Consider the following 23,051-nt stretch of genomic DNA (forward strand, 5'->3'; position numbering starts at 1 on the left):
TTTATGCGCTCGTGGCTTTGTGTGTGAGTGTGAGAGGCTGTAAGTGTGTGTGCGTTTGTGTGTGTGTTTGTGTGTGTGTGTGTGTGTGTGTGTGTGTGTGTGTGTTTGCATGTGGGCGCTTGTGTCTTTGGCTGTTACTAAAACCTTGATGTTAAGTCTGCCCCCATTGACAGAAAGTAAAGGTTTTTTTTTCAGATTTTAGGCTTCATTACACGGATACTGATTACAAACATCTTATCTCTTATTAGCGGTTTTAAAGAAACTTAAAATCTTTAAGACTCACCTTCTGTTTTTTTTTATTAATGTTTTGTTAAATCCATCTGTTATCCCTTTAGGGAACAATAAAATGTTTGCAAATATTATTTATCAAAGTTGACGATGTTATAATCTAGGTTGCCACTAACGTGACAACAAACATTTCTTTAAAGACAAAACATTTATCAAATTTGACACGTCTCACAGAGACACACTAGGATTTTTTATGTGGTTTTGTTAAACATGATTGTGTGCTTCCATAAAACTATCTATAACCACAACACCAGCTAGGACGTGACTCTACATAACATTAAAATCATGTACTTACATTAAATAGGTAAACCTTAATTTTTTAGTATGGGGAACACTTATTGATTATTAATTATGACTTTTGCCTTAGTAAACTCACAATTTACTGCTAATTAATAGCTAATAAGGTAGTTGTTGTAGACTTTAGGTTTAGGTATTGGATTGGGTTAAGGAATGTAAAATATGGTCATGCAGAACAAGGCATTAATATGTCATTTATAAGCACTAATAAACCGCTAATATGTAAGCTAATAAGACACTAGTTAAAAGTGAGAATTGGCCCCTATACTAAAGTGTTACCATAAAAATCATCTTAACCTGATATTAGGTTAGGTTTAAAGGACAAGTTCGGTATTTTAGACTTAAAGCCCTGTTTTCAGATTGTTTATGGTCAAATAGAATGGTTTTGACTGAAATTTCGACATTTTCGGCTGCCCTGAGAATTTTCGCGTGTTTGTGTTTCAGCTCAGACCTCTACAATGGGTTTAATGGTGCACTGGAACAATCCTTCCTAAAATGCATTAAACTTTCGTTTACAAAGACGTGAAACTCACCGAGTGGTCAGGGGTGTTCAAAAAATCGCTGCAAAAGATGCTTTCCAACAGCTGTTTTAGCATTCGTTGTTAACTTGTGGAACTATTTTCCCAAACGCCTCACACCCGTACATTCTTCCGCTTAGAGCTTGAATAATAAACACTCCAGCCCAGGTGGTGGCGCTAATCCGCCTTTGCTAATTGCAAGAATAGAAACAAAGTTCCCGGCGCGGAGTAATACCGTACCTCACAGCACATCTAATACATGTCAATGGAGGTGGTAAAAACTACGATAAAACCTGTTGGAATGCGTCTTTTGGAGCGATTTTTGTGTGAGCATACCAGTGAACACCCCTGACCACTCGGTGAGTTTCACGTCTTTGTAAACGAAAGTTTAATGCATTTTAGGAAGGATTGTTCCAGTGCACCATTAAATCCATTGTAGAGGTCTGAGCTGAAACACAAACACGCGAAAATTCTCAGGGCAGCCGAAAATGTCGAAATTTCAGTCAAAACCATTCTATTTGACCATAAACAATCTGAAAACAGGGCTTTAAGTCTAAAATACCGAACTTGTCCTTTAAGATTAATCAGCATCTATAGCTTTACGACTTACAGCACAAACCCCCAGAGGATATAGGGGTGTATGTGTGTGTGTGTGTGTGTGTGTGTGTGTGTGTGTGTGGTTTGGTAGTTATCATGTGGTAGGGGTCCCAAATGATCAATGGCAGGGTTTTTATGAAGCGGAGCAGGCCCTGGTCAGCCTGTAGGTTTAGGTTCAACATAGGTTAACATGTATCATTGCGTAATAAGCAAACATGAAATTATATTTTACCTGTGGTTTGTTTCTGATTGCTTCAGCATTAGTATGTGTATGTGATTAGATTTACATTCCAAACTATGACTTCATTGTCTTTTTCATACATTGTTCATAGTTTTCTTTGCTAGTGTCAACTTATGTCTGAGATTTTGTAAACTCATCAGATGTTCTTAGTTGTGTATTTTTCTTAGGCAAACTTTTCTTTTTAAACTTAAGCAGTCTTCATACCTTTGTCTTTTCATACTTTGTTCATAGATTTTTCTTTGCTAGTGTCAACTTATATCTGAGATTTTTTACAAATTCACTAGATGTTCTCAGATGTATTTTTCTTAGACAAACTTTTCTTTTGCAAACTAAGTCATTCTTCATGCATTTGTCTTTTCATACCTTGTTCATGGGTTTTTCCTAGCTAGTGTCAACTTATATCTGAGATATTTGCTAATTCACCAGATGTTCTCAGATGTAATTTTCTTAGACAAACTTTTCTTTTCAAACTTAGGCAGTCTTCACACTTTTGTCTTTTTCATACATTGTTCATAGTTTTCTTCGCTAGTGTCAACTTATGTCTGAGATTTTATAAATTCATTAGATGTTCTTAGGTGTATTTTTCTTAGACAAAGTTTTCTTTTGCAAACTTAATCAGTCTTCATACGTTTGTCTTTTTCATACATTGTTCATACTGTAGGTTTTTCTTCGTTAGTGTCAACTTATGTCTGAGATTTTGTAAACTCATCAGATGTTCTTAGTTGTATATGCTCAGACAATATTATGTTTTCATCATTCGTCTTGTTTTCTTTGTAAGTTACAACATATATCTGTGATTGTTTTTATGAATACAGTTTGTTTCATTTCTATAGTTTATGTAACATTTTGTCAAACTCTTAAATTTAGTACTAGTTGTTTAAAACAACAATGCAAAGTATGTTTTAGATTTACTAGCTAAATCTTTCACAGCGAAACAGCGAGGATAGCAATATGTTTGAATCTGTAAACTTGTAAAACCACCAATAGCACGATGTACATAACAAAGTCTGCAAAACAATAAAGATTGATTAGGGTTTTTATTTAGTGTACCTTTTAACATAAAGTGGAAAGTCTGTTGTATGTAACAGCAATGATGCGATGAAACACCACAAAACAAGAGAGGCTACGTTTGTTAAACCACATATAAATTAAGATGCAAACATCTACAACTTGGCAATGTTTGAAATAGTTTGGACATGTAGCCTTTAAAATCGGTACCAATAGATTAAAAACATTGCCAAGTTGTAGATGTTTGCATCTGAGAGACGCGCTGAGGGCTGCGGGTTTGGGAACGGCTGGGGGAGAGAGGGGGAGAGACGCTCCGGTCGTAAAAACTGACAGTCCAGAAAACTGGACAGCCAAAACAACAAAGTTTTTAGACATCAATAAATATGACAAACATTCGCGTGACAAAAAAAACACACACAGGAAAAACAACACGCTGATTGACACATCGTATAACATGCTCCGGACAGCCACCTAAAACCATAAAATACGACACAAAAAAATTGGACAGCCTGTACATCTGGTCGGGATACTACCTGTCAAAATGTGATTGACAGGGTAATAAATCATATTTTGACATATACAGTCCCAATATAACTACTCCTCTGTCCTGAAGTGGTTTGAGCGATCGGATTTAAATACGTCTCGAAAAACGTTTCTGAGGGCATTTATACCTGGTCTTTTACCTATCGGATAGCTATCCGATCAGAGAAAACACATGAAGTGACCAGGTGTAAAAAGCCCCTAATGCTCAGTCATAAGAGGTAAATATTGTAGGCTACCAAGTTTCTCAAGTTTTAGTTTTATACTAATTAGTGGTGTAATGGATCGCAGCAGATTATGACCCATGGTTTTGCGGTGTTTCAAAGGCTTGCAAATGTTAACACTTAAGTGATTTTAAACAATTTAACCACTAAAAGACGCTAAAGTGAGCCATTTTCTGTATGCACATGCGGTTGAATGTGTCCAGTCCAACTCCGCACTTCAAAGATCAGGGGCCGTATTCACAAAGCATTTTATCTTATCACTAAGAGTACTCCTAAATCGCACTAAAAGATTTTAGCTAGGAGTTTTCTCTTAAAAGTTATTCACAACGCCTTTCAGACCTACTTTTAGTAAGGAAAAATGATAACTCCTAAACTAAGAGTGAGTCTTCGTTGCTACGGATGACGTCAATTCTCATGCACGAGCTGCCTCGCAATGACCACGGTGATTGGTTGTTAGATGACAGGGCTGTCATGCGTAACATAACACAGACGCACCAAATCATGGAATTACAATATCGAAATATGTCTGTGTCCTATACAAAATAATAATAGTAATGCCATCAAAATGCATATATTAAAGAAAAGTCGTGAATTAAATTAAATTAAATCAAGCCTAATACAAATGAAAACCGCCAATTGCCTAATAATAAAACGACTTTGCATTACTTGCTTGATTAATGTACATCCTATTAGCCTAAATAGACTACTTTAAGCAAGGAAATGTTGCCCATATTAAAGAAGCCTAATGTAATAAATAAATGATGGTGGAACTCGCCAAAAGAAAGCCCAAATGGATGCAGGATCAGTTACTGCTGCTGGCCCAGTTGGTGCTGGAAAAAAGAAACGTAATAAAAGGGATATTCGGCACTGAGATATCAAGCAAAACTAAGCGTGAGACATGCGAGAAAGTGATGCGCGGGTCAATGTACAAAACAACTGGCACCCGACCAACGTTTTCAACTAACCCGCCCGCAACTCGGACCGCAAAAAATAAAAAATAAATAGTGTACCCGACCCGCTCCCTGGCCAGCATTTTTTTAAGTAGTAATTGTTTAATAGTTAATTGCCATCTTTATTTCAAACGACCCGACCGAACGCGACCCGAATATCATAAAAAATATTTTTGGATGACTCGTGACCGCGGGTGACCACATGCATCCGCTCATTTCCGATCAACCCGCGCATCACTGGGGAGAGGATTTGTTGCAGATCAATGCAACATTCCCGCTTATGTCGCGGACCCCGGACGAATGCGAGAGGCGGTGGTATATGCATTACAATCGCAGTAGAGGGTTGAGATTGCAGCCTTTAACAGACTAGCATGGCAACAGGTATGCCTATAATATTAAATATTTAATATCATTATTGTTTCATGTAATTCTAAAAAACTTCCTGCTTGTCATGAATGTAATGAATTATGAAACAAATGTCATAAACAATATGCTTACATTAAAGTGTGCTTTTAAGTATGTGCAATGCTTTTGAGTTGGTGAAACTGTCCATGTTAAGGAGGATCAGCACCTAGACATTTTAAGATCCTTTGTGAATAGGTCTTAGTGAGTTAGGAGTCCTCTCGACTTCTTTTAAGCTGTCCCAGACTTAGGTGCTACTTTTAGGGCTAAAATGCTTTGTGAATTACTCTTAGTGAAAAAAATTAGGAGTCCTAAATTTAGGAGTGACACGCCTATTATTTTTAGGAGTTGCTTCTAAATTCGCCAGTTAGGAGCTACTTTTAGCCTTAAAATTCTTTGTGAATACGGCCCCAGAACTCTTGATGTATAAACATGCAAGAGTTGCACTACTGTGTCTCATACTGTAGTGCGAATAAAGCATTGAAAAACAACGTAATTTCAACTTTATGTGGAGCAACTGTTTATGCTGCATCTTTTTCCCGAAGCGGCGTTTGGAATTCGTCCTCCGTCTGTGTGTGTGGGTGTGTTTAAGTGCACTCAACAAATGTAGGCATGTCAGAATTACAGTTATGGCCCTTACATAATGTAACCTTTTTTAATGTTTGATGACAAGATAGAGAATGTCCTAATGATCAGCCTACTTATTTGTATGTCCCACAGCTGACATGGAACGTTATTAACTGGTTCAGGAACTTTATTTTTTAGTTCTAGCCAGTTCAGGAACGTCAATTTTAGGGTTGAACTAAAAACCGGAAACGTTAAAATACTGTTTCTGTTCGGAACGAACCAATTGGGAAAAAATTCTGGTTCAAAGCCCTGATTTTTGGTGATGTCAGTAAAAATTCTGACTGGGCAAGTGTGACTCTGCGTTTTGATGATAAATAAGGAGACTGGACAACAGACATTCCTTAGACCACGTTTTCCTATTTTATTCTGAATGAGAATGAGAATCTTTTTCCTCACACTTAACACAGACCTCTCCTTCACCGCGCTTAGCGCGAACTGAATTTATATTATAATTTTCAAATAAACTGTATGTGATTAGAGATTAAAGGTCTTTAACATTTCTCTCAATATAAAATGTTTTACATGAATTCAAAAGAACAGTATTAACATAACCATGGATAGAAAACATACCTGAATGAGAATGAAAATGAAATGAATAAAAAACTCAATCCATGGCCTTTTTCCTCACACTTAACACAAACCTCTCCTTCACTGCGCTTAGCGCGAACTGAATTTATATTACAATTTTCAAATAAACTGTATGTGATTAGCAGTGCTGGGCAGTAGCTTCACTACAAGTAGCGAAGCTAGTAGTTTAACTACATTTTTCAGTAGCTTGGCGATAGCTTAGCTGCTTTCTAAATCAAATAGCTTTTCAGTTGCTAAGCTCTTTTTTTGACCAAGTAGTGAGGTAGCTTCCACACAAGCTACAATTTTCCAAACATTTCTGAAGTCATCCTGAATTTGAGAATAAGCGCGTCATTTGAATCGACACAGGACATCGTTTGTTCCGTATTCTGGAGTTGTGCAGCCTTCATTCATATAAAACATTACCACTCGCATTCTGTGAAGACTCGTGCTCTACCTATGACTGGGTTATGTCACCAAGCCAAGCTAATATAAAAACATGTAATAAATATTACAATTGAAATTATTAATAGAATGTGCTTTGGCGGGCACCTCACAGACTCTGTGCAGGCTACCTGGAGCCTGCGGGCCCACGTTGGAGACCCTTGTGTTAAGATATGTCAGGGCCAGGTGTTTTTGAATAAAGGCAGCTCAAACGTGCATTTTATTCTGGGAGTAGGATAAATCCAGCAAACAGTTTTGTACCTAGGCCTACATTATGCTTGTATTGCCTATAATTACCAAAATTATAAATTGAATAAATAATTACATAATAAAACTGGTTAAAAATAAAAAAGTAGCTTGGATGTAGCAAGCTATTACTTGCTACATTTCCCAGGGGGGTAGCTTCAGTGTAGTGAAGCTTCATTTTATGTGAAGTAACTGGTAGCTTAACTCACTACATTTTCCAAGTAGCTTGCCCAGCACTGGTGATTAGAGATTAAAGGTCTTTAACATTTCTCTCAATATAAAATGTTTTACATGAATTCAAAACAACAGTATTAACATAACCATGGATAGAAAACATACCTGAATGAGAATGAAAATGAAATGAAGAAAAAACTCAATCCATGGCCTTTTTTCTCACACTTAACACAAACCTGCCAGTCAAAGGGATTATATTAGCCACAGAGCTAACACATACAGTTAATAAACTCACTTTATTATGTATTATGTTTTGGGCCACGTACCAATTTTAACAATTACAACAAACACTGAAGAAATGCACATATAGGCATAGAAAACATCTCAAATAACATAAATTAGTATTAGAAGATTTGCCAGAATACAAACTTAATATATAATTTGATAAAGAGGGAGATTTTGTGTGATATTAATACATTTATATAACATCTGTTACACAAGTAAAATATTCTTATTTTCCGAGCAGTCTGTTTAAACTACCTAACACTATGCTGTTGCAAGTTTGCAACTCTTCAGGTTAGTATGAGATTGCCATGGAAAGAAATGTCCCTGAATCATTATGTGTAACAACGTGTCCCATATTTTGTGTATAAAACTGTTAATATAAAAATACTTTTTTCCTCACTCACTTACCGGTAGCATGCCTGCATAACATGCACATCGCTTCTCGTACAGTCTGAGCTTTGGTCCTTCTTAAAAGTGTGAATGCAGCCTACATCACACGTTTAGTGAGTAAAGACAAAACCAATCATAAAGCAAAGTAGGTTAGAGAGGCGGGACTTAAGAAAAATAAAGCCAATCATATTAGCGATTTGAGTTATGGAGGTTGAACTCATCTGTTAACTGTTTGTGTATCACAAATTGTGCTGTTTTTCTTTTTATAAAAAATTAAATCTCATTTAAATGATTAAAACTCATTTAAACACCCCTGTATAAATGAAAAATAAATAATTTACTACTATTTACAATTAAGACTGAATTATCATATTTATTTATATAAAGTTTTCTAGTCGTATTTGAGAATATTAACATACATTGCTACTACACGATTTCAGGGTTAGCTGGAAGTGTGTATAATTGTCTTTCTGTGGACGGAATAAAGTCTAAGATTGGCATTTCTTTTTCTGTTTGTACTGTTTTTTAAAACCAAAGCCGTGTTTTTATTCTTGAAGTGAGCTTTATAGGCTATTATTAGTTGGAATAGACTGCCGCCTTGAACTTGAAAACTCACCATGCATCATAGCCACCGATAGCAAACGTTCACAGCTAGCTTTAATGAGTTCATGTTCGTGTCTTTTTGGCTTAAGTGCTCATGTCAAAATAGCTAAGTCTTAGTAAGTGTCACAGTAAACATTTGGTTACTGTACGTCTCTAACATGAATAAACATTTTATTGCATTCGGTCTCATTATAAGCCTAACATTTTAAAGTCTCTGTTACTAAAGTTAACATTTTAAGCTCAAATGAGTTGATTCAACTTAAAAAAAAACATTACTCGCTGCCCTACTCTTAAGAAAATTAACCATGGTTTTACTACTGTTGTTACGGTCATTCCGTGACATGTCTTGTTTCTGTTCTGATTGTCGTCACCTGGACTCTTGTTAATTAATTACAGATTCACTCCACCTGTTTGTCTTTTAGTCTGTGTGTATTTATTAGTGATGTTACCAGTGACACCGAAGCTCCGAAGCGTGTATCAAAAAACCGAACAGATTTTCATTGAAGCTTTGTATCGAAGTTTGATTCGTTCTGGCAAAATCACGTGACCAATGACGTCCGAAGCTTTGTTTCACACACACCCACGTGACTGCTGCGTTATCTGATTCAAAGGTTTAAAATTTTGCGATGCGCGGCGCCCCCTCATGAGTTGTATTGGAGTATTGCATTACACGCAGTCGATTACTGTATAGTGAGTTTATGATTTTATATATATATATATATATATGATTATGGAAGTCTTTTAATTAATTTCTTTAGTTGTGTGTTTATGATTCAGTTACATTTGTATTTTTTGATCTTTAATTCAAATTGTATTTGCTTGATTATATTTGGACTTTGGTTAATGTTATATGTTAAGTGTAATGTGTATTTGTTTCCCCTTTTGTATTGTAAGGGGCCCATCTTTCCCTTTATAAGTCGTTTGCTTTGTTCATTTGGCTGGTCTGGTTTAGCTGATTAGTTTCCTTTTTTGTTTGTCCTTAGTTTTTGTTGCAACAAAGTTTTGATTTTGTTTCCTGTTTTGGTTGACTTCAGTTGGGTTCAAATAAAGACCCATTTATTTTGCCAAGAAGACTTGGTGGTTTTCTTTCCTGACCGCTCAGGTCCCTCACAATATATATATATAGTAGTAAAAAGCCTTTTCTGCACCACTTAATACCATGATATATTTTTTAATTGGTTCACACTTTATACTTTTGAGATAAGGTCTATCCTTAATTTGTTATTTTTGTTTGGAGTACCATTCGCATGAAATGGAACATGCTTTGGTCATGTATTTAATACTGTATATTGTTACATTTTTTTATGAATCTATCCTTATTTTGTCAATCCATTAAGTTTTGCTTTTATAATTAATACGTTGTTTGGTTGTGGAACATGTTGTTAAACAACACTTTCACCAGCAGAGGTCCTCATTGAGCTCTGATTTGAAAAGCTTGGAGTAATGAACCTTTTTCCGATACAATTGGGTTGAAAGCTTCTCTGCTTCAAAAAAGCTTCACTTCACCATCACTAGTATTTATACCTGTGTTTGTGCAATACTCACTGCTGGATCATTGTCGCTGATTCATTGTTTGTACCTGTTAAGTGTTCCTGTGTTTACTTACCTGCCGTTGTTTGTTTCTCGTGTTTTGTTTCTTGTTTATATCATTAAATGTTATTTATTCATCATCACAAACTCTGCACTTGCGTCCTCACTCTCGTTACCAATCATGACAGAATGATCCAGCCATTCAAGGACACAGCGAGTTCGAGGAGGAGAGCTTCCCCTGACAGTTTTTTGAGGGGGAGTAGTGGACATCGGGATCTGTGTTCTTCAAAGTCCCGATGCCGCTTGGAGCTGAAAGTGAGGGAAAGCTTGGAACTCCAGGACGGGCTCAAGCGAGCGGTTGCCACGCCCGATTCATTCCCCAGGGTGGTTGCAGAGACACACGAGTCTGTTCCTGCGAGGGTCGAAACAGTGCAGTTGGTTCCCCTGCTGGATGAGTCTTCTGGTCTGGTTCCTGGGAGGTCCACCGCCGTGCTCAATTCGGGGCTCGGAATAATTTCCCCGGGTGGTTGCCACTGTGCGTGAGCCCCGTTTTTCTGGCTTTGTCCCGGTTTCCTGCCCTGCCGGCTTCGCCCCGGCTGCGCCGTGGTCTTCAAGCCCTCCATCTCTCCCCCAGACTCACCCTCCCAGACGTTTGTTTATGTTTGGGTGGTGTCTGGAAGCCACTCTTTGAGGGGGGGGGTAATGTCACGGAAACATGTCTTGTTTCTGTTCTGATTGTTGTCACCTGGACTCTTGTTAATTAATTACCTGATTCACTCCACCTGTTTGTCATTTAGTCTGTGTGTATTTATACCTGTGTTTGTGCAATACTCACTGCCGGATCATTGTCGCTGATTCATTGTTTGTACCTGTTCTCAGTTTTAGTGTTCCTCTGTTTACTTACCTGCCGTTGTTTGTTTCTCGTGTTTTTCTCGTGTTTGTTTCTCTTGTTTATATCATTAATTAGGGATTTCCCGATCCGATCACGTGATCGGAAATCGGCCCCGATCACGTGGTTTCAGACTCGATCGGAATCGGACGTTATCTCCCGATCAGGACTCGGATACATACGCAGGGTTTAAAATCCGGCGTCAAGGTCTCGCTCTGCTCCGCGCCAATGTACGCGCTGCGCTGGTGCGTGTGAACTGACGAGAAGAGAATAGGCTTGTTCGACTTCATGCGGCACCACAAGAACCGGCAGCCAGATGACGTCAGAGTTGTGGTTTGACGTCACCCTGCTGTCGATTGTTGCGGCGCCGCATGAAGTCGAACAAGCCTATTGATGTGTTTTCATTCATAGGTTTCACACTCGTGCGTGCAGGGAACCCACGACAAAACCGGGCTTTTACCGCTCATTTAAACGACGCGTTGATCGTTTTTGTCATCATGTGCTCAGACGCATCTCCGCGTCTCACTCAGAACCTCAAGAACGCGCATTCGCGCAGGATAGAGATGAGAGATAGAAAGAGAGGTAAGAATGTTGCCCATGTCGAAAAAACTTAATAGAAGTCTAGAAACAAAGTATTAAAGTATGTATAGCCATGTCACTCATCTCATTACACTAGTTAACTGGATACAACTTATTGTATAGTTTAATAAAATAATGTATTTTGATTATACAAGTTAATTACGACCTAACTATAGTGATTGTTTAACTAACTGCTGACCAGCTTAGGGAATCTCTATAGCTAATTTATAAGATATATTGCTGAATCAGTGTGTTGTTTTTCTTGTTAATTGAGTCTTTTTGGGTAGTCTATCTTATGCATAGAATTAGTCAAGGAGGTTGAGTCTTATAACTTCCTTCAAAGTTTGATCAGTTGTGCATAATAATGACATGTGCACCAAATGCATATAGAGTGTCAGACTCATAGATTTGCATAATTTAAAGTTCAGGTTTTAAAGTTTGGGTCAACATGTGGCACAGCTTTAAAACTGAAACTTAAAATCATATCAGAGGTCCAAAATGTCATTGAAACACACCAGTGGCTTTGCTGTCATCAGGATTAAACATGTTACCCCTCGAACCCTCCCTCCTAACAGAGCCTCCCCACAAAACAAATTCCAATTTAACCCCCTGTACATATACTATATATATTCTCATTATTTTTTAACACATCTAAAGATATGCGCTGGCACAGAGTTAGACCCTTTTGACTCCACACAAAAACAGCAATGCGTGCGGCATGACATAAGGAACATCCTCAGTTTTTTCGCTCTTCTTTATTCTTTTTTATGTATTATAGAAGTATCGGATCGGGACTCGGTATCGGCAGATACTCAAAATCAAATGACTCGGACTCGAGGGCAAAAAAACCTGATCGGGACATCCCTATCATTAATTGTTATTTATTCATCATCACGAACTCTGCACTTGCGTCCTCACTCTCGTTACCAGTCATGACAACAGTTAAAACAAAAAACCATGGTTACGGTAGTAAAACTGGAGGTTACATGGGTAACAGTGGTTTTACGACTGAGTGGGGGACTGGCAGAGCAGTATCCTAGATATCTAGTGGAGACTTCCCTAGTGTTCGTAACTTTGCCGAGTATAAATATCAAAGGTGCACCCCGTGACCATGGCGCTCATGTGTTCAGCATATAAAGACATCATGTCCGTTCTCTGGCCATTCTTTTCTCCTCGATTGGCCAAAAAATCTGGCGGTCCTCCACTCAGTCGTAGAACCGCATGTCAAAGTCATCACAAGGATTACTTCTCATCAATATATTTGTAACCATAAAAAAGATCATGTGTAAACTGGACTTGATGTCTCTGATGTAAACAACACAACAGACGCTTAAGTCAATGCAGAATTAATTTTTATTTGATTTGTGACTCTTTTTCAACCATCACAGAAGACACTGAAGGCATTGTAGTCACATTAAGTCTGTAAAACTTGACAAAAGTGGATGGAGTCTTCCATGTTGCTGCATCACAGATGTCAGATAGTTGCACACCATGCAGGGCTGCCCAGGAAGTGGCAATTGTACTTACTGAATGGCACACTCCAGAAGCTGGAATTTCATGGCCTGCATTAAAATAAGCATGCGTAACCCAATAAGATAATCTATCTTTAGACAAAGCCATACCCTTTTTGTGCTTACCATAACACACAAACAGTTGATCAGTGACCCGCCAGGCTGCTGTAACTTCAATATACTGCCAAAGAGCCCTTACTGGGCACAGGACTGAACTTTGTTCATCTGCAAAGGCAGACAGAGTAATGGGCTTATTTATGTATTGTGATGACAATACTTTTGGAAGAAATGCAGGATTTAGCCACAGTGTTACCCGTTTATACTCAGGTCCCCAATGTAAACACTGCGGGCTGACTGATAATGCATGTAACTCATTAACATGTCATGCAGTGGCCAATGCCAGCAAAAAAGCTGACTTGAAAGAAAGCCACTTCCTGTCCACATTGACTAATGGCTCAAATGGTAAGCACAAGAGGTTACTTAAAACCAAATTTAGATCCCATCTAGAAACCACAAGCTTACGGCTGGATCTGATAACACATTCTAATTAAATGATGTGTGCCCACTGACCAGTGATGGGATTAACACGTTACTGTAATTCCACTACTTTTAGTGGTAACTAGCATGTAACAAAATATTTTTTTAAATAAGCCTCAAAGGATCGTGGTGGGCAGCGCACTGAATCATTAAACTTCATCATGGCCGACAGAATGAACATAAAAAATCAAAACGGGACAACATACCTTTGTTTAAAAATTGTGTGGGATTCATAAGTCCATCCGGTCTCATGTTTGTAAATTATCTTTGCCAAAGGGTCCCAGTATGACATCAACTTGCATTTGTAGTAGGGATGCACCGAATCCAGGATTCGGATTCGGCCGAATACTGGGCTTTTTGACGAGGTTCGGATTCGGCCGAATCCTGTTTTTTTTTTCCACCGAACCGAACCCTTGGCTTGCGCTACGCTGGTCGACGTAACGCGGCCGTTGATTACACACATCGGGTGCTGATGTGGAGATGAGCATTTCTTTCGGTGAGCCTTAGGGGCTGGACACACCAAAACTTTTAAACACTGCTGAAAACGCCTTGAGGACGCCAAATTCCAGCTGTTTTTCAGCCGAGCACTTGGTAGCTGTGATGCTTCAGCTGTTAGCCGGTTGGTTGCTGTGGTAATGTCCCGCCCCTCCTCCACTGTAATTGGACGGCCGTGTGAAACCTGACATTGACGAGCGGAGCTTCTCACTCAAAGTTAAATATAGTTTTCAGCGCGGAGCTGCTTGCTTATTGTAAAAACTAGCGTGTCGCAACGCATCGCTTTCATTATGCATAGGCTTATGGTAATTGTCAAAATAGTTTTTCCAACTTGTCATCCTGGCATAATGTACAGTTAAAATTAAATAAAATGAAAAATACACTGCTGTGGACGTTGTTTACTTCATTAATGTGTTTTACTGTGTTAATGGAATAAGGATGCGAGTAGGATTCGGTATTCGGTTTAGGCCGAATCTTAAACGGTGGATTCGGGATTCGGCCGAACCTAAAAAATCTGGATTCGGTGCATCCCTAATTTGTAGTCCACAACAGTAATAAATCTGAAAAATGTTAATATATTCTTAGATGTTTACATCGGCTTTTATGTAAGAGAATGATCCGGATTTTGCTTTCCAGTAAAATATGCACCCTGCGCTGTACAACGGTGTTAAAACTTCATAGTATGTGTGAGTGCACATTAAGTTTCAGTTTTGGTTTCACTCGCTCCGTGTCCGACAAAACAATCCACTCGCTCTGTGTCCAGCCCGACAAAACAATCCACGTACTCTGTTTTCTGATTAAATATCTTCCTTTAATCGTAAAGGTGCTCTAAGCGAATTCACGCATTTTAGACCATAAAACATTTTTTGTTACATACAGCAAACATCTCCTCACTATCTGCTTGCTGCCTGTCTGTGATCAAACTGTAAAAAAACGCGATCTCTGTAGACAGCCTAGGCTCCACAAACTGCAATATATAAAAAGTGGTCAAACCTAGCACCAGAAACGATAACAAAGTGTTCCAGTCAATAAACGACAAGAAGGATTTGGGGGTGGGGTTTGAGCGCATTCATGAAAGCATGGAAGGGAGGGGGAGGAGTTAGCTACGCTCCGTTTGTTTGAAAACAGTTCAAACATCAACAAAAAGTAACGTCACACATATTCGCTTAGAGCGCCTTTAATCTTTTAAATCGAACATAAAAATATATAAACAATATATGATCTTAAATATCACGGATGCGGTAAAGAGAACTGTGCGACTCCACTGTATTCCAAAGAGCACACTACCCGCAAGCTTTACAGTCCCCAAATTCTTAAAGAGACAGTACACAATTTTAATACATTATATATTTTCAATGTAAACATACACAATATTTGTCTAAATGTTCAAATTATATATATAAATAAAGTAAGCTTACATATTAATATCATTTCTAACAAAAATATTCAAAGGCTGAATCTAAAGCAAAATAGGCTCCTACAGTATGTGATATATTAGAGTCTTACGTGTAAAATTGCCCATCCATATAAGAAACTTTACTAAAATAATGCAGTACATAATCAAACTAACGAAGAGGGACACCCACTTTGGTGCACAGCCTATCATTTTATCGTTCCACTGTCTAAAAATGTTTGTGTTTGACATTTTTACAATTGCCTGAACTCTGACTTCTGTCAAAGTAGTGAGTCAATCCTCATTCCAATGAACTGAACGGTCTGAGCAGGGATAAGAATAGTAGTGATCTTGTCTGCTCTTGCACCTTCTGCGGAGACTAAACGCACAGTAGCCAGTTGTCGAGGTATGGCAGAATACGCCTGCCTTGGCACTGTAATGGCTCTAAAACAGGGTTGCCCAAATCTTACCCTGGAGGGCCGGAGCACTATAGAGTTTAGGTCCAACCCTAATCACACTTACCCACCTGTGATTGTCTAGTGATCATGAAGACCTTGATTAGCTTGCTCAGGTGTGTTTGATCAGAGCTAAACTCTGCAGTGCTCTGGCCCTCCAGGGTAAGATTTGGGGAAAGTTCTGAACTTTCCAAAAGGCAGAACTCTGAACTGGTATGTCACTCCATTGACATGAAAACAAAGGAACCTCCTATGATGTTCCGCAATTGGAATGTGGTAATACGCGTCCTTCAGGTTTAAAGTAATAAACCAATCATTTCTGTTTACTGCTGTTATGACATCTGCTGTTCATAGCATGTGGAATGGTAGACGTTTCAGAAAGATATTGAGGGTCCCTTTAATCTAGAATGGCGTTGAATTCCCCCATCCTTTTTTGGAACCAGGAAATACCTCAAGAAAAATCAGTTTAACTGGTCTGAGCCATGAACAATTTCTATGGCTTGTTTTTCTAGTAATGACTCTATTTCTGATGTAAGTTGTCAGGTTTAAAATACTTATGAACCTTAAAGGAGTAGTCCACTTCAAAGATGGGGCCCATTGACTTACTATTGTATTTTTTTTCCTACTATGAAAAGTCAATGGACCCCATCTTTAAAGTGGACTATTCCTTTAAAGGAATAGTCTACTCATTTTCAATATTAAAATATGTTATTACCTTAACTAAGAACTGTTGAATCGTCCCTCTATCATCTGTGTGTGTGCACGTAAGCGCTGGAGCGCGCTGCGACGCTACGATAGCATTTAGCTTAGCCCCATTCATTCAATAGTACCATTTAGAGATAAAGTTAGAAGTGACCAAACACATCAACGTTTTTCCTATTTAAGACGAGTAGCTATACGAGCAAGTTTGGTGGTACAAAATAAAACATAGCGCTTTTCTAAGCGGATTTAAAAGAGGAACTATATTTTATGGCGTAATAGCACTTTTGGGAGTACTTCGACTTGGCGCAGTAACACCCTCCCTCTCCCATTATGAGAGTGAGAAGGGGAGCGGACTTTTCAGGCGAGTCGAAGTACTCCCAAAAGTGCGTTTACGCCATAAAATATAGTTCCTCTTTTAAATCCGCTTAGAAAAGCGCTATGTTTTATTTTGTACCACCAAACTTGCTCGTATAACTACTCGTCTTAAATAGGAAAAACGTTGATGTGTTTGGTCACTTCTAACTTTATCTCTAAATGGCAGCATTGAATGAATGGGGCTAAGCTAAATGCTATCGTAGCGTTGCAGCGCGCTCCAGCGCTTACGTGCACACACACAGATGATAGAGGGATGATTCAACAGTTCTTAGTTAAGGTAATAACATATTTTAATATTGAAAATGAGTAGACTATTCCTTTAATAAAAATAAGACACACTCAGACCATGAATGGGGTGTATAATATTCTGCAGGGAGAACCCAGATTGAGATGTCTCAGCAGGAAACACTCAACTGTCTCTCGATCTGAGCTTCTCTGCGGACTGTATTTATTTAGGTTTTAATCACTGGTTTGGTTCATTCCGAAGGTCGAACCTCACAGACTTTCACAATGGTAACAACATCACACATTTTTCTTAGTCTAGAAGAATAGGATTGTCTACATTCTACCAAAAACAAAGATAGTAACTAGATGATGTAGCTTGATGATGCAGTAATCAAAGGTCGTATGATAACAAAAGAACATTCTACCCACTATTTCACCTTGGCAGTTTTTCTGAGAAGCTAGTAAATATGATTCTAAGCAAAGGATTATACATTCATAAATGGTAACATAATATATTCAAAAATGTAAATACATTTTCTCCATCAGAGTATATTCTGATGGTTTGGGTTCCGCACCAGTGTAGTGCGGACTCCGGTATTTGGAGGTGGTAGACGGCGAAAGTGTAATTTGTATCCTACTGACAGGGTGTTTAATAGCCTTGTATCTGTTGCTATCGTCCCCCAAAGCGTCATGTGCTGAGGGAGAAAACAGCCCACCATCGACCATGTACCTTCAGGTACGACACTGAAAGGGCCCAACACTGGTTGTAGGCTGTGCCCATGGTGTGTAGTTGCACCTTGACGAACCATTGGATCGTGAGGCTGCTCTGGCTGGCACGGTGGTGCTAACACCTCCTGCATTCTGCCCTGCACAAACCCAGTATTACGTTGTTGAGGATAAGAACCCCTTACCCGTTACCCATTGTGATAAAATGATCCGAACTTACCCTAAAGGATGCAGCGAGTTCGAGGAGAGAAGCTTTACCTAATATTTTTTTAGATGGGGAGTAGTGGACATCAAGCAAGCTGCGAAGTCCCAATGCCCATTGGAGCTAACCGAATGGGAACGCTTGGAACTCCAGGCTTGAGCCTTTTCCTGTGAGGGTCAAATCTGTTGAGTTGGTTCCCTTGATGGTCGAATCTTCTGGGTCGGTTCCTGGGATGACCGCCACCATGCTCGATTCGGTTTTTGGACGGCAGTTCCTGCTATAGTTTGAATGATCAGAGTTTGTTCCGAAGATTGCCAGTTGTGAACATTTTGCGTGGGCCAAGATGGCCGCTCTGGTTTTGCTGGATTCGCCCTGGCCTCTTGTTCTGTCGGCTCCGCCGTGGTCTCCAAGCCCTCCGTCCCTCCCCCAGGTCCACCCTCCCATGACTTTTGTTTATATTTAGGTTGGAGTGTCTGGGAGCCACTCCTTAGGGGGGTAATGTCAAGGTTAATCACCTGGACATCTGTTAATTGATTGCTTGTCTTGTTACAACTGATGTCATTAAGTCTATAGCTGTGTCCCAATTCAAGGGCTGCAACCTCATAAGCATGCAATCTTAAAAGGTGAGCACTCGGTCTTTCAAGGTGGAAGCCTCAGAAGTTTGCGAAGAGAACTGAAATGAGATGGTCTAACCTTGGGAGGACCCATAATTGGCGTCACCTGCTGCACGCACCCACCACACCTACTATTCAACAGTATATCAAATTAATCAGCCTTATAAATATATGCAACATAAAAAGAATACTATTAACACAAAACATAACTTATAATAATAATAAAACAGTGACAAGAAAATTTTTTCTGATAAATACACTTTTATTTAATAAAGGTTTTAATTGTTTATTTTAGAATATCCAGCCATTATATGCAGCCGCGCAATGACCCTTAGGGATATTCTCGGCTGTTATGGATCCATTCGTTATATCAGGGGTTCTCAAAGTCCGGACTCCGGTCCGGATCCGGACCCGACGGCAACTTGATCCGGACCCGCTTCCACTTCATATTACAAGTGCATTCATTTCTATGTGATTGATTAAATGTGTGCATTTGCTATTTTACAAATGCATATTAAACTTATAAACCATTCGTTTAGTGTTTTTTTCTTTTTAGATTTAAGAGTATTCCTTGTCCGAAAATAAAACGAGTTATTAAAAAATTTCCTGTGTGACGCTGTAGCCATCACACCCAGATATCATGCACAGCTACTTCATGTACTACGGCTTTTGATCAGTCCTTACCAATCACTGTTGGTTTGAGTCGTTTAAAACATGCATTTAAAAAAACAACACTCGTCAAACATAATCATACATATTCTTTATTATCATGAAAATACCTGAAAAGGTTTGAAGAACAGTAATATAAATATATCCTTAAGACATTTCCTGGAACTCCGTGCATAGACATCATATAGGTAGACGCCCTATCGACCGCTACTGCCTACTGACGCGGTGAGATATGGGGCCGCCATCTTAGATCGGTCACCCGCTCCACTCAGTGTAATCTGTATGACTGGTGGAATGAGCTATCAGCGCATTTAATTAATCATATCTCAGTGAATACCGAACAGATTTTCACGCGGGTTTTTTTGCTGCAAAGGTCATTCATGGAGCTATGATATAGGACACATGGTTCGGCGTATTTTAACCCCTTATGTGCCGCAAATCCCGTTTGAGTGGGGGTGACAATGTGATGTACATCTTTAAATGAATATTTCTCTGGGATTCTTTGGGCTAGAAACCTAATCTTGGTCTTGTTTTAAAGAAGACAATTTAGGGTTTTTCACAAATGAGTTGGAACGTAAAAATATTAAATATAAATACTTTTATAGCCGTTTACCTTTATTTTAATATATCAAATTATGCAGTAACATATTAATTTATAAATAAAATTACATAAAAGTTAATGTTTCACACAATAAATAATGTTAACATGAAGCAATATGTCTCAAGTAGTTGTGATCCAAATCACAAAAAAATGATGTTTGGGTCACAATTTTAATGGTTTTACCAACAACTGCCACTAGATTTTGCCACATACTCTTGTACTCTTGTATACTCACAAACTAATAAATTACTGTCACCGCAATATTATTCATGCAAAAAGATTTTGAAATATTAAAACTACATTCTGAGAGCTTTCCGATGATATATAGCTTGCCATGATTTTTTAGGTTTAGAGTAGGGTTTTAGTGTTATATGCAAAAACAAATTTGGCCTACCTGTGGGCCCGTAACATTTTTAGAAACTGACTCTCACTGTGTCATAATTTTCCCCAAATGGTAATGAAATATGAAAATTATACTATTGAGCTTTCCAACAATATATAGTTTGTCAAGATTTAGGTTTAGAATCTTAGTGTTACCAACACTAATGTGGACAGCGCCACTTAATGTTCATAGTAGGAATGAATGAATATTCACTAAACAGTAATAAAATATTCTTATATAAGATATAAAGTGAGTCCAAAATCAAAATATGTGGTGTAGGACATAAGATATTTTATAAATCACACACTATAAATATGACAAAGATGCAGAAACAGATAGTTGCAATAAAATAAGACTTTTTAATATGGTGAAGAAACAATTTAAAATGATTTGTAAACCCCCCACACACTCACACGCGCGCGCACGCACGCACGCGCACACACACACCCCTGAAAGAGGACTGTTTTCCAGAGCTTCTTTCCCGTGCTCCCTTTCTGTAGTTCAAGAGAGGTGAGTTTGGCAACATGGTGGAGCCTTATCTTTAAAAACACAGACACAACCAGTGACAACGAGTCAGACTGATAGTTGTCGATTCCAAACCGAGTCTCCTCAATGTCCTCCCTACGAAGGAAAACATCCTCTGTTCCTGTTGACATCTCAGCTTTTTAAAGCTCGGCGGATCACGCAGCTCACAGCACCTTATAATAATAATAATAATAATACACATTTATATAGCGCTTATATAACACAATACTCACAACAGAGAAACTCTTGTAATTATTACTTTACTTTACCCCACTCTCCTTGCAGGGTGAACAGCGGCTGGTGCAGTAAACATAGCCTAGCGAACGTTAGCTGGCTACAATTTCAGTACAGTAAAATCAATAAGCTGGCTCTTTCTCAATTTTCTGGTAATATTCTATTCACAAAATACAACCAATAGTACCGCGATGTTAAAAAGTACTTGTGAAAATAATCCTCCGGGCCCTATTTGCGATCGTCCGCCGATTAGAACAGGAAAATGCTCCACAGTGCTCTGACATCTTATCTGCTGCCATGCAACAAAACTAGGAGAACGACCGGTTTAAGATGGCCGCCGTATTTCTCAGTCCCCAGCGGCCAATAGGGCATCTAGTCTTCTATATGATATCTATGGCTCCGTGTGTCTGGTTCTTCTTCTGCAGCGCATATTAAGTTTCTGCCCGAGAGCGCCCCCTGGCTTTTGGATGTAGTGGCATTTCACCGTTATTCATTGAGAAGCATAGCAAACATCATCAGCCAATTTATAGGTGCACCCCTAATTTTGGTCAGTGTCTCTGCCTACCAACCACACTTTTTTTGCCATGGTTTATGCATATGATGGAGAACAAACTGTGCCATTTCTCTAATTAGGTTTCTCTGTATTTTGCACCTGGTTACTTTTGGCATATTTCTTGTGTTTATTTTTATTTTTTTAATTTACTTTAAATCCAAAATACACATATGTTTTTCCCAAACTATTTGTGTTGATTTGTTATATAAACAAATGATTTACATAAAGTTTTTCCGGACCTATGAAAATTATGGGAATTCAGATTTGGACCTTTGAATGTAAACTTTGAGAACCCCTGCGTTATATCCTTAACAGTGCAGAGAAATGAGGATGCATTTTGAGGCTTCATTCTAAGCATCCTTTGAATTGGGATGGCCAGGGGCATTGCTAGACATAAAGCTCTACTGGGGCACAGGCCCCCTATTTATTTTCTACATTATACTATGATAGCAATGATTAATAACTTATTTAAAAAATATATTTTTATGAAAACATGACGAAACTAATCGCGTGGCCTCACCTGGACTTTTGAATGGACATGGATTTGTGCGTGCGTGTACGGGTCAGTGCGACTGCTGCCACGCTTTTAAAAGCATAAATTGGGTAACTATATTGCATATAAATCTGTTTTTGCCGCTATTATCTTTGTAAAGGAATACACTAGTTAACTGCTAAAATTTAAACTCAAGATTTACACCGGGGCACAAAAGATTTACACTGGGGCCCCAGTAAAAGGGGTCTAGCGACGCCCCTGGGGACGGCCTTACTAGCCTCAAGTCATGCTGCTGTGACGCAGCCGGTCTTAAAATACATCCTTAGAAGGTTGCAGCCTTTGAATTGGGACACAGCCTACGACTTCATTCAGATTTTTGCTCAGATCTGATTTTTTGTTTGATTGTTTTGTTTGACATTATCTGGCTAAAATCAGACAGCTGCGTGAACTGTTTGTGGTCCTGAACTACAGGCCGGCCAGTCGACGCGTTTTATCTCAGTGTCGTGGGAGCGAACGATACGAGCCGAGTCAGTCTATTCCCAGGTACATGCAGGTCCGTCATCTGGACAACGCTTCAGGAAAGTCAAACACACTTATTTGCATGTTAGGGGCTTTCATTTATAAGGCGATGTGCAACAGAAGCTTAATATTTAATGTCTTGAATGTTTTTAAGTGGTTTTGCAAACATGCCATTGGTGCATATTTCCGCTATTGTGACCCACATCAATCTAGAATGACGTAAAAGTCACATGAATTCCGATATGACTGTTCAGACTGAGGTCGCATTTAGTGCCCGATTGATTTATAGTTTTGCCGATTTTATCGGCCGATATGAGCCTGTCGCAGATATATCTGCATTGGCGAAAATGCTGCAGATATGCTGCCGATATGATAATTTTTTACAGAACATGTAAATGGTGTAATTCCTTAGTTTGTCCAGCATAGCGCGACAAACTGCTG

The 23,051-nt window shown here is 38.8% G+C and overlaps 1 long non-coding RNA gene across 1 annotated transcript; it reads right to left on the bottom strand.

Moving 5' to 3' along the window:
* Positions 1 to 20,557: 20,557 nt before the first annotated feature.
* Positions 20,558 to 21,333, bottom strand: LOC135753308 (uncharacterized). Its single transcript, XR_010533587.2, has 2 exons — positions 21,081 to 21,333; positions 20,558 to 20,984 (listed from the first exon to the last, which is right to left on the bottom strand). It is a non-coding gene; the product is annotated as an uncharacterized lncRNA (long non-coding RNA).
* Positions 21,334 to 23,051: the final 1,718 nt, after the last annotated feature.

The sequence above is a fragment of the Paramisgurnus dabryanus genome, chromosome 11 (genome assembly GCF_030506205.2).
Source record: "Paramisgurnus dabryanus chromosome 11, PD_genome_1.1, whole genome shotgun sequence".
Lineage (NCBI taxonomy): Eukaryota > Metazoa > Chordata > Actinopteri > Cypriniformes > Cobitidae > Paramisgurnus > Paramisgurnus dabryanus.